This window comes from Schistocerca americana, chromosome 9 (genome assembly GCF_021461395.2).
Source record: "Schistocerca americana isolate TAMUIC-IGC-003095 chromosome 9, iqSchAmer2.1, whole genome shotgun sequence".
In the NCBI taxonomy this organism is placed as follows: Eukaryota; Metazoa; Arthropoda; class Insecta; order Orthoptera; family Acrididae; genus Schistocerca; species Schistocerca americana.
The window spans coordinates 31571064-31583680 of NC_060127.1; the positions used below are offsets into that span (position 1 = coordinate 31571064).

The 12617-nt window shown below is 43.8% G+C and overlaps 1 protein-coding gene across 3 annotated transcripts in view; it reads left to right on the plus strand.

The window, feature by feature from the left end:
- Positions 1-12617, plus strand: part of LOC124551002 (connectin-like) — a 750563-nt gene that overhangs the window by 314772 nt on the left and 423174 nt on the right. For 2 of the 3 annotated variants that reach the window (XM_047125839.1, XM_047125838.1), the window contains exon 1: positions 1423-1633. The exons of the other annotated variant lie outside the window; for it this stretch is intronic. The gene's annotated coding sequence lies outside the window, so the exon portion shown is untranslated. Of the gene's footprint in view, positions 1-1422; positions 1634-12617 lie in introns of those variants that run through there. 3 annotated transcript variants of the gene reach the window in all.

Consider the following 12617-nt stretch of genomic DNA (forward strand, 5'->3'; position numbering starts at 1 on the left):
CACACATTAACCCGCCAAGGTCGCTGATGTTCCACTTGTCGCAGCCATCGTGGATTTTCCGTTGCCCAATAGTGCGTATTATGCCGGTTTACGTTACCGCTGTTGGTGAATGACGCTTCGTCGCTAAATAGAACGCGTGCAAAAAATGTATCATCGTCCCGTAATTTCTCTTGTGCCCAGTGGCAGAACTGTACACGACGTTCAAAGTCGTCGCCATGCAATTCCTTGTGCTTAGAAATGTGGTAGGGGTGCAATCGATGTTGATGCAGCATTCTCAACACCGACGTTTTTGAGATTCCAGACTCTCGAGCAATTTCTCTGCTACTGATGTGCGGATTAGCGCGACAGCAGCTAAAACACCTACTTGGGCGTCATCATTTGTTGCAGGTCGTGGCTGACGTTTCACATGTGGCTGGACACTTCCTGTTTCGCTAAATAACGTAACTATTCGGCGAACGGTCCGGACACTTGGATGATGTCATCCAGGATACCGAGCAGCATACATAGCACACGCTCGTTGGTCATTTTTGATTACAGTAGCTATACACAACTCGATATCGACCTTTTCTGCAATTGGTAAACGGTCCATTTTAACACGGGTAATGTATCAAGAAGCAAATGTGGCGGAATGTTACGTGACACCATGTACTTATACGTTTGTGACTATTACAGCGCCATCTGTCACAAAGCGAAAAAAGTGGTCCAACTAGAACATTCATATTTCTTTACGTACTACACGAATATGTAATAAAAATGGGTGTTCCTATTTTTAAAAGAAACTCAGTTGATATCCGTTTGGCAGCGCCATCTAGCGAGCGAACCATAGTGCCATCTGGTTTCCCCCTTCAAGCTAGACGAGTTTCGTTCTTTGTAGTTTTTTCGTTTGATGATTATTTCGTGAGATGTTTGGCCCGGTCACGATCAGTGGACCTCCGTATATAATGCCACATACCTCCACAGGCCTTCATACGCATAATCAGTTATGCATTTCGTTCCAAAGATGGACAGACAATCTATTAAGCAGGTGGTCATAATGTTTCTCATCGATGTACTAACAAGTGGGTAAGTGTGTCGTATATGACGAAGCGAGTAAGCCGACGGAAGCGCTTTCAGTTCCAGGTGGAACAATACTGTATATCTTGTATGTACTGTAATTTCACGACAGACGGGCGAAGTCCGAGACGCACTGCGTGTGGGGGCCTCCCCTGCCTGTTGGTCCTTCAGCGACACCGCGTCGGTTTGAGAGGTAGTCTCGCCTCGCCGGACGGTGGCCGTCAGCGACAGGGAGCTGCGGCGGCGGTGGCGCCGCGGTGCGGACTCCGGCCGCAGCTGCCAGAGGCGCGAGTAACTTTGTACCGGGAGGCGGCGGCGGCGGCCAGTCGATTGTTGGCTGCGGTGGCGGCGGCAGCTAGGACACGGCAAGGGTCGCACGCAGACTAGCTGGCAAGTCCGGTGGCGCGCGTCGTCTGCAACACGGAGCAACGGGCGGACCGCTTCGCGTCGCACGTCGGCGGCAGGGCAGCGGACGATAAACAGATCAGCGTCTCCAGGTGCGAGCCGCATATCAACAGGTCTCCCCTCGTCCCGTCTCGCGCGAAGTTTGACCGCCTCGAAGTAAACACCGGAACTAGAGGTGAGTTCGCGCCGATCGCAGAGGATTCCAAGACCTAAAATTTTTTCCCCAGCGGTGAATTTAAATTAATTTAGCACGTTTGCACAGGTAAAGGGCCGCAAAAAATTTGGCCGAGGAATTTTTAGTTTTCCGCACATCGACCTGTAATAAATGAAGCCATAAAAAATCAGCTTGTTGTCCGTCTATCTCTCTGTCCGACTGTTAAATATCCATTTTGTTAAGTATCAAGTTGAAATTTAAACTATGTAGTGAGATCTCTAGTGCCTTGGTGCTGCAAAAACTTTATGCTTCTAAGTCAACGAAATCAAAAAGCACGACGTTTTATGTATTTTGACACTCTATACTCACTTATCAAAAAATGAAGGATACTTCCCGTTGACCTGGAATCATGAAATTTGCCAAAAAGCAAGATTTCACAGCGATATTTTTAATTTGTAGTCATATCGCACGAAAAATTATCTGTCTGTCCGTGAAGACACCTCTTCTGCAACACAAGAATGGCCTGAGGTATTAAGGTCACGTATCGAGGTCTATGGACCTTTCGTGGTGTAAAAGCGTTAACGTTCTTAGCCAATGCAGCCAAAAGATATAGCCATTTACGTATTTTGATACTCATAAACTAACTCTTTAAAACCTATAGGACACTTGCCGTCGACCTGTGAACATGAAATATGGCAAGAAGCTGGTAAAGGAAAAAAAAAAATCCGAAAATTTTAATTTGTAGCTATATCACATGAATTTTTTTCATTAGTTATCCGACTGTTTGTCTGTACGTTTGTTAAAACCTTTTTTTCTCAGGTTTAGGTAGACAGGTGAAGTTAAAACTATGGTCCCTTGGTGGTGTAAAAAAGTTAAGCTTCTAAACTCAATCAAAAGGTACGGTCATTTATGTCACATATTTTGTTGCTCGATAATTCAGTCATCAAAACTTATAACGTGCTTCCAGTTGACCTAGCCGGCCTCTGTGACCGAGCGGTTCTAGGCGCTTCAGTCTGGAACCGCGCGACCGCTACGATCGCAGGTTCGAATCCTGCCTCGGCCATGGATGCGTGTGATGTCTTTAGGTTAGTTAGGTTTAAGTAGTTCTAAGTTCTAGGGGACTGATGACCTCAGATGTTCAGTCCCATAGTACTCATAGCCATTTGAACCAGTTGACCTAGAATCATAAAACTTGGCAAGAAGCAAGGTTCCACAGTAGAACCAACCAAAAAATAAAAAAATAATGTTGTTTGTAATTCTACCACACGAAAAATTATCATTTCTGTGTCATTTGTTGTCTGAGTGTTCGTCAGTCTGGTAAGATCCCTTTTCTCGGGAACGAGTTGACTTGTCATGGCTCTTGGCAGTGTAAAAAAGTTGAACTTCTACATCAATGCAATCAAAACATACGATCATTTACGTCAATATTCTGATATCTTGCGAGTATTGTTATCCATAAGAAGTTAAAATCGTTGAAACTATCGATTCCGAAGATAGATGAACTTTGTGCGGAACCCTCAGCGCGTGAGCCATACTCGCAAGTTTCCGAACGTTTCTTTTTTATGGATTTACCTATTTGAGTGCTGTAGCTAGTGAAAAGTGAACATAGAAATTTGAAGTGACTTCCTATGAATGGCAGTGTATTCAATCGAGATCTTTTGTAACAGCAGACTCAAATACAGTAACAGTATTCGCGTAGGTAGACGGCCGCAACTGAAGCAAAAAAGTATGAAACAGCAGTTTTTTACTCAGTCCATACTAGTTCACGTATTTTTGCGTACTGTAGGTGGGGAAAGGCAAACAGAGAAATTGGACGTGACTTCGTGTGGATGGCAGTGGACTCGAAGATCAATATCTCTTCCAACTGTTAATTCAGTCGGACTGTTTATGTAGATAAAGGGCGAAAAAATGGTGCAAAAAGATAGATAAAATATTTTCTTCATCTGTATTTACCGCTTTACGTTTTATATTTTAATGTCCGTTTTATTGCTGGTGAAACACCAACAGAAATATCCGTTCTTCAGGTGGATGGCAGCATATTTGAACATCGAAACTTCTTCCAATTGAGAGTCTACTTTCACAATCTTTGGGTACATTATGTGCAACGAACGATGTACAAAATTTGAAATATTTACTATTTTCTCTCAATACGTGCCAATTTTCTCTCTTCCTCCTCTTCTTCTCCCTAGCGCTACTAGTATAGGTCTGCTGTATCAGGATTTGTTTTATTGGTTGGCTCAAATGGCTCTGAGCACTGTGGGACTCAACTGCTGAGGTCATGAGTCCCCTAGAACTTAGAACTAGTTAAACCTAACTAACCTAAAGACATCACAAACATCCATGCCCGAGGCAGGATTCGAACCTGCGACCGTAGCGGTCTTGCGGTTCCAGACTGCAGCGCCTTTAACGGCACGGCCACTTCGGCCGGCATTTGTTTTATTATTTGACTGTACTTCACAAGTTGCGTTAAGCTCACGAATGGAACAGTGACCCGAAAATGTAGAATAAATTTCTTTTATTTCGCCTCCATACTCCGAGGACCTACAAATTTGTCAACACAGACGTGAAATAAAAGAAATGTATTTAACTTTCGGCCAGGTGCCCTTTCCTGACACCACAGTCGTCAAGGTGATCTAAGGGAGCGAAGTCGTGTTCTCTTTGTTGTGTGTCTTGCGTACCGCAGTCACTGACGTAGAATATGGGTACCAGCCTAGCATTTGTTTAAACGAGCGCGGGAGACCGCCTAAAAACCTGGCACGTGAGTCCAAGGTCGTAAACTAGCATCCTGAATTCGAAGCGGACATGACGCACTCCCTGTATCGCAGGTTACCGCACTGCGCGTTTCGCTACACGAGCAGTTGCCAGTTTACGGCGGTTTCATTTTGGTGTTGTAGAAGGTGAGACGGAAAAAGATAAATACAAATGAATCTCAGTTTAATGGCAATGTATATGAATATCTAAACTGCTTCCATCAGCTAAGTGAAATTCTAAAATACTCGTATATATGTAGATCAAGGGCAGCATGAATTTTTTATTGAGTCGTAACTTCAGTGCTGTAGTTGGGAAAACGCGAAGAGAGAAATCTTAACACTCTTTATGTGGAAGACAGCGTATTCATGTACCTCTACCAATTTTTTCTGAGTTTTAACTTTATTTAGAGGTGAACAGAGAAATTAGTATGGACTTGTTTTGGACAGTACCATATTCGAGGATCGATGCTATAATTTTTCTAGTACATTTCGTGATAAACGGGAATTTGGCAAGACGTGTCGCAAGTGGGGTAAGTAGTAAAGAAGTAATAAGTTAAAATGTCACGCATGATGGGGCAGATTTTCACGATTTTCGGCATTCTGAACTATGAGTCGTACAATGTTATGTTTTTGTGGATACCCACTGCGGAATGAGTTGCGAATAGAGTTAGCAGCAACGAAGCAATAATTCGAATCTTCTGATACGGCAGCTTTCCACGCTTCTCGGTGTTTATGATGTCATGTCTCCAGAACTACGTGTCGTACAACGATATAATTTTGCTTGAATAATCAGTGGTATGTGTGAATACTGTCCCAAAAGTGTGCCGCGAATACAGTTAGTAATAGGGAAGTAATAAATTAAAACGTCGTGCTTAATGTGACAGTTTTACTGCATGAACAATGAAACTATAGTAAGGGACATACTTTTATTCTTTCATCATTTGGTGAGGGTTGTCATCGAGGAAAAGTTTAGTAAACGGTTGAAATGACGTGTAAAGTCTGTTGCACGTTACTAAATGCTCTCATTCCCAAATATTGGACGAATAAAGTATGGATATGAGCTACATCGCTTTATATACTATGTAGGTGCTTCTTACCCCAACAGCGATTCTCTCCAAAGAGTAAGTGAGATATGCAACAAGTATGGATGAGATCGGTCTAGTGGTTTGGTAGTAGTTGTGGAACATACATTCACGCTCGTACATACGTACAGGGAGTTTCAAAATTACGCAGACGTACTTCGAAGGGATTTAGAAGCCGCCTCGAGGAACAAAATGAGGATAGGAACCAGTGTCCAGAAATGTCATGCAGCTAGGCTGCAGAACGTCGATGTTACAGGTGCTAAAAACGTTTCCATTATACAGGTTGACTCCATGATGATGATACAGAGTATTAGCGATGTTGCAGCAGGATAAATCTATCAGTCTGAGGTAAGGGACCCTGCTCCGTAAGCGAACAATTCGAAAGTTATAAGCGGGTGGAATACATGAACCCGAAGCGTTTCGCTATTATTGTAGGGAGGCACGTTTCAGAGGCAGTAGAATGAACCAAAACAAGCAAAATAGCCAAGTAAACATGCGCTCTAAAACGCATGCCTACAGATCTATGAGGCACATGTCTTCTTCTGAAGGTCTATTCATTGTAGAGCCCTTATTTATTGACTGGAATACTTTCTTTCAAATTTTAAAGGTGACAGGAGTAAAATACAGGGAGCGAAAGGCTATTTACAATTTGTACAGAAACCAGATGGTAGTTACAAGAGTCGAGGGGCATGAAAGGGAAGCAGTGGTTGGGAAGGGAGTGAGACAGGATTGTAGCCTCTCCCCGATCTTATTCAATCTGTATATTGAGCAAGCAGTGAAAGAAACAAAAGAAAAATTTGGAGTAGGTATTAAAATCCAGGGAGAAGAAATAAAAACTTTGAGGTTTGCCGATGACATTGTAATTCTGTCAGAGACGGCAAAGGACTTGGAAGAGCAGTTGAACGGAATGGACAGTGTAGTCGAATTAAGTCGGGTGATGCTGAGGGAATTAGATTAGGAAATGAGACACTTAAAGTAGTAAAGGAGTTTTGCTATTTGTGGGGCTAAATAACTGATGATGGTCGAAGTAGAGAGGATATAAAATGTAGACTGGCAATGGCAAGGAAAGCGTTCCTGAAGAAGAGAAATTTGTTGACATCGAATATAGATTTAAGTGTCAGGAAGTCATTTCTGAAAGTATTTTTATGGAGTGTAGCCATGTATGGAAGTGAAACATGGACGATAAATAGTTTGGACAAGAAGAGAATAGAAGCTTTCGAAATGTGGTGCTACAGAAGAATGCTGAAGATTAGGTGGGTAGATCACGTAACTAATGATGAAGTATTGAATAGGATTGGGGAGAATAGGAGTTTGTGGCACAACGTGACTAGAAGAAGGGATCGGTTGGTAGGACATGTTCTGAGACATCAAGGGATCACAAATTTAGCATTGGCGGTCAGCGTGGAGGGTAAAAATCGTAGAGGGAGACCAAGAGATGAATACACTAAGCAGATTCAGAAGGATGTAGGCAGCAGTAGGTACCGGGAGATGAAGGAGCTTGCACGGGATAGAGTAGCATGGAGAGCTGCATCAAACCAGTCTCAGGACTGAAGACCACAACAACAATAACAACAACATTTATTAACAAAGGTTTTTTTCTTACTTCGGTTCATACTACTACCTCAAAAAGTTTCCTACCTTACAACCTTAACAACAGCAGTACCACGAGCGATGACTGAATAATGGATTCAATCAGTGTGCCTCCAACGTCATACTGAAGCCCCAAAGAAACTGGTACGGGCATGCGTATTCAAATACAGAGATATGTAAACAGGAAGATTACGGCACTGCGGTCGGCAACGTCTATATAAGACAAATGTCAGCGGAAGCTGTAGATCGGTTACTGCTACTACAGTGGCAGTTTATCAAGATTTAAGTGAATTTGAACGTGGTGTTATAGTCGGTGAACGAGCGATGGGATACAACATTTCCGAGGTAGCGATGAAGGAGTTTTCCCCTACAAACATTTCACGAGTGTACGTGAATATCAGGAATCCGGTAAAACATCAAATCTCCTACATCGTTGCGACCGGAAAACGGGACCAACGATGACTGAAGAAAACAGTTCAATGAAACATCATCGGTATGGGCTTTCGGAGCCGACGGCCCGCTTGTGTACCTTTATGACTGCAGGCTTCGGCTGGGCCCATCCACACCGACATTGATGACGGGAAGCTAATTGCGTGGTCGGATTTGAATCGATTCAAATTTCATCGAGCGCATGGTCGTGCGCGGGTATGGAGACAATCTCATGAATCCATTGACCATGCAGGTCAGCAGGGGACAGTTCAAACTGGTAGAGGCTCTGTAATGGTTTGGGGCGTGTGCAGTTGGAGTGATACGAGACCCCGATACGTGTAGATACGACTGTGACAGGTGACACGTTCGTAAGCATCTTGTCTGATCACCTGCATTCATTCATGTCCATTGTGCATTCAGACGGACTTAGGCAATTCCAACAGGACAATGCGACACCCCACACGTGCGAATTGCTACAGAGTGCCTACAGGAACACCTGATTTTAAACACTTCCGCTGGCCACCAGAGTCCAGAGACATGAACATTATTGAGCATATCTAGGATTCGTCGGAACGTGCTGTTCAGAAGAGTTCTCCACCCCGCCGTACTCTTGCGGATTTATGGACAGCGCTGCAGGAATCATGGTGTCAGTTCCCGCCAGTAATACTTCAGGCGTTGGTAGAGTTCATGCTATGTCGTGTTGCGGCACTTTTGCGTGCTGTCGGCGGCCGTACACAATATTAGGCAGCTGTACCAGTTTCTTTGGCTGTTCAGTGTATATCCGCCGGCGCTCATAGCTTCGAAGCACTGTAGCTTAGTTGTATGATGTGTTGCGACACGGTTTCCTATCCTCATTCCATTCCGTAAGACCCCTTCTGCATCCCCTCGAAGTCTTTTGGTCGTACTTTGAAAGACCGTGTATAGAGGCACATTCATATTTCTAATAAATGTGGATTCGCCTCTTAAAACGGCTCATGGAGCTTCGTAAGTAATGCTCAGCGTGATAGCTGGTATCTGTTCTATGAAAGTTTCTCAGTGTCTATGTAACACTCTCCGCGTGTCAGTTAAATACGTAACAATCCGCGGTGGCATTCGTGTACATTTAATATCCCGTGTTGGTATGGCGACGTGTCGTCGTGTGCTACGGTTTATATCTGTGAGAACATAGCCTCTAGGATGCTGAAAGTCTGCAGCTACCTCTAGACTAGTAACCATCAAGCTACCACACCATGCATCGCTGAGGGTACTTTCCACTGTTATCATTCCGTAGTCAAAAATGGAGCGAGCGAAAAAGCGATTGTGTAGATCTACGTCTTGGGTACGAGTCCTAATTTCTGTCATCTTGTATTCGCGAAGTGTTCGTCTGCGATCGTAGAATCATTCTCCAGTCACCCACAATTTCGGTTTCTCTAAATTTTTTGAACAATATTCCGTAGAAAAAAAGAACGTCCCCTTCCCTCTAGAAAGTCGGTAATATTCGCGTGTTCACCGAACCTACCTGTAACAAATCTAGCAGCAGACTTTTGAACTACTTCGATGCCTTACTTTAATCTGACCTGGTGGTAATTCCAAACACACTATCAATATTCAAAAATGGGTCGCACTAAAATGTTCTATACGCGGATTCTTTAGAGATGGGATAAAGTTTTCTAAAGTTCTCTCGATAAACCGAAGTGCACCATTTACGCACCGTACTATCGTCTTTACGTGCTCGCTCCAGTCCATATCGCTTCGCGATGTCACGCCCAGATCCTTAACCGACGTGACTGTGTCAAACAGCTCACCGATCTTACTGTATTATAGGGTTGTTTTCCTACACATCTGCTTTAACATACGTTTCTCTACATTTAGAGCAAGGTGCAATTCATCACTTCAAATAGAAACTGTGTCTAAGTCACCACGTTCCTTTATAAAGTCACTCAACAACCATACTTTCCTGTACACCACAACATCAGTAGCAAACCGCCACGCACTAATCCTCAGTTTATCCGTCAAATCATGTACATATATAATGAATAACAGCGGTCTCTCACACTTCCATGGAGCACTCTTGACGATAACCTTCTACTTCTACATCTACGTCTACATCTCCATCTATGTCGACATGATTACCCAGCAATTCACATTTAAGTGCCTTGCACAGAGATCATAGAACCACCTTCAATCTGTTTCTCCGCCGTCCCACTCACGAAAAGCGCGCGGCAAAAACGAAGACTTAAACCTTTCCGTACGATCTCTGATTTATTTTATTATGATGATCATTTCTCCCTATGCTGTTGCTAATCAACAAAATATTTTCGCATTCGGAGGAGAAAGTGGGTGATTAAAATAAAAAAATAAAAATGTTCAGTTTTATGTGAAATCCTAAGGGACCAAACTGCTGTCATCGGTCCCTATACTTGCACACTACTTAAACTAACTTACGCTAAGGACAACACACACACCCATGCCCGAGGGAGGACTCGAACCTCCGGCTGGAAGGTTTCGTGAGAACATCCTGCCGCGACGAAAAACGCCTTTGTTTTAATGATTGCCAGCTCAATTCGTGTGTCATATCCGTGGCACTCTGCACCCTATTTCGCGATAATGCAAAACGAGCTGCCCTTATCTGAACATATGCGATGTTCTCCGGCAATTCTATCTGATGCGGATGCCACACCGCGCAGCAATATTCTAGAAAAGGACGGACAAGCGTTGTACACGCTGTCTCTTACCTGCTGCGCTCTCTAAGTGTTTTAAGTGTTCTGTCAATAAATCGCAAACTTTGGTGTGCTCTCGCCATAATATTATCTAAATGATCGTTCCCATTTATGTTATTCGTAGTTACAATCCCGAAGTATTTAATTGAATTCACAGCCTTGTGTTAGTGTGATTTATCGTGTAAGCGAAGTTTAATGGATTCCTTTGAGTACTTATCGGATGGCCTCACACTTTTCATTATTGGTCAGTAGCACTTTTCTCACCTTAAAGACATCTTTCCTATATCAGTTTGCAATTGGTTTTAATCATCTGATCACTTTACAAGACAGTAAATGACAGCACCATCCTAAAATAATTTATGAAGGCTGCTCACGCTGCCTTGTAAACCGTTTATATATATGAGGAACAGCAGAGGACCTGTACGACTTCGTTTTGGGAAAATGACGTTCCGTCAATTACTACGAACTGTAACCTCTCTGACAGGAAACAATGAAACCAGTCGCACAACTGAGACGATACACTATGTGCACGCAATTGGATTATATGTCGCTCGTGAAGAACGGTGTAACGTTCTGTAAATCTAAATATATGGAATCAGTTTGACATTTCCTGTCGATAGCACTCATTACTTCGTGAGACTAATGAGGTAGTTGTGTTTCGCAAGGCTATATTTTCTAAATCCGTCTTGGTTACTTGTCGAAAAATCGCCATCTTTGAGGTTAGTCATAACTATCGAACTCCTGATGACTCCAAATCCTACTGCAAATCGACGTAAGCGATGAGAGTCCGTAATTCAGCGGATTACTCCTACAAATCCTTTCTTGAGTGTTGGTGTGACCTGCGCAACTTTCCAGATCCTAGGTACGAATCTTTCGATGAGCGAGCTGTTGTATATGATTGCTATATATGGAGCTATTGTACCAGCATACTCTGATGAAAAGAGCCTAACTAATATGCAGTCTGGGCCAGAGGCCATGTCTTTATTTAGTGATTTGAGCTATTTATCTACGCTGAGGATATCTAAATCTATGCTACTCATGTTGGCCGTCGTTTTTGATGCGAATTCCGGAATATTTACTTCGGCTTCTTTAGTAGCGAAATCTCGGAAAACAGTATTCAGTAAGTTTCATATCAGCGCATACTCCGCTGCAGAGTGAAAATCTCGTTCTGGAAACATCCCCCCAGGCTGTGGCAAAGCCATGTCTCCGCAATATCCTTTCTTCCCGGAGTGCTAGTTCTCCAGGTTCGCAGAAGAGCTTCTGTGAAGTTTAGAATGTAGGAGACGAGATACTGGCAGAATTGAAGCTGAGAGGAGGAGTTGTGAGTCGTGCTTGGGTAGCTCCGATGGTGCCGGCACGGTAGCCAAGCGTGTTGGGCCAGAGAGCTGGTTGGCCTCCGTAATAAAAAACTGAGTGGAAGGATCAACAACGAACTTGACCGGATGTCATGAGACGTCCGCAACAACCAAACACAACGATCAACAACGAACAATATGAAAAAAATAGCTGGTAGAGCAATTGGCCGCGAAAGGCAAAGATCCCGAGTTCGAGTCTCGGTCTGGCACACAGTGGCACACAGTTTTAATCTGCCAGGAAGTTTCGCATCAGCGCACACTCCGCTGCAGAGTGAAAATCTCACTCTCGTATTCAGTAACTCTGCGTGTTACGGCGTTAGGTCAAGCGCCGGCACTCCAGTCGGGAACGAAAAAGAAGAGACGGCTGTGAGAAGATGGTCAGCTAATCGCTCGCCGACCGACCCCTTTCCAGGACGACAACGTGACAGCAGCGGCGCCGCGCGGGAATAGCAAAGCAGTCTCTGGCGCTGCAGTCACGGACTGTGCGGCTGGTCGCGGCGGAGGTTCGAGTCCTCCCTCGGGCATGGGTGTGTGTGTGTGTGTTTGTCCTTAGGACGATTTAGGTTAAGTTGTGTGTAGGCTTAGGGACTGATGACCTTAGCAGTTAAGTCCCATAAGACTTCACACACATTTGCACATTTGATTTGACAGCATCGGCCCCTACGTGAAGAGGACATAAGCGCCACTCTCGACTGATAGCGGGCCCCCTTGGATAGCAGCTTCAATGTTGGGCACTTCGATAGCAGCATCAACGTTACTGACTTCGTTAGCTAGCTCTACGTAACACAGACTTGCATTTGACTGAAGAAGACAGATTATTTTTTATGTCACCCTATGCTTGCGACACATCTAGCAAAGTTAAGTATCGTAATTTTCTTGTTGTAATAAAACTCATTAATACGAGTTGTTTCATTGTTTTCGAGACAACCGAGAAGGCAGGATTCGTAGACACAACACTGCGTTAGTGGCACTGTTATCAGTAATGTCCGTTGCTATTACGCAGTGTAGTGAAGATACTGATTTCGTCTTGCCGCTGGTGTACTTTATGTACGACCAAAATCTCTTTGGGATTTCTGCCAGTTTCAAGACAGAGTTTCGTT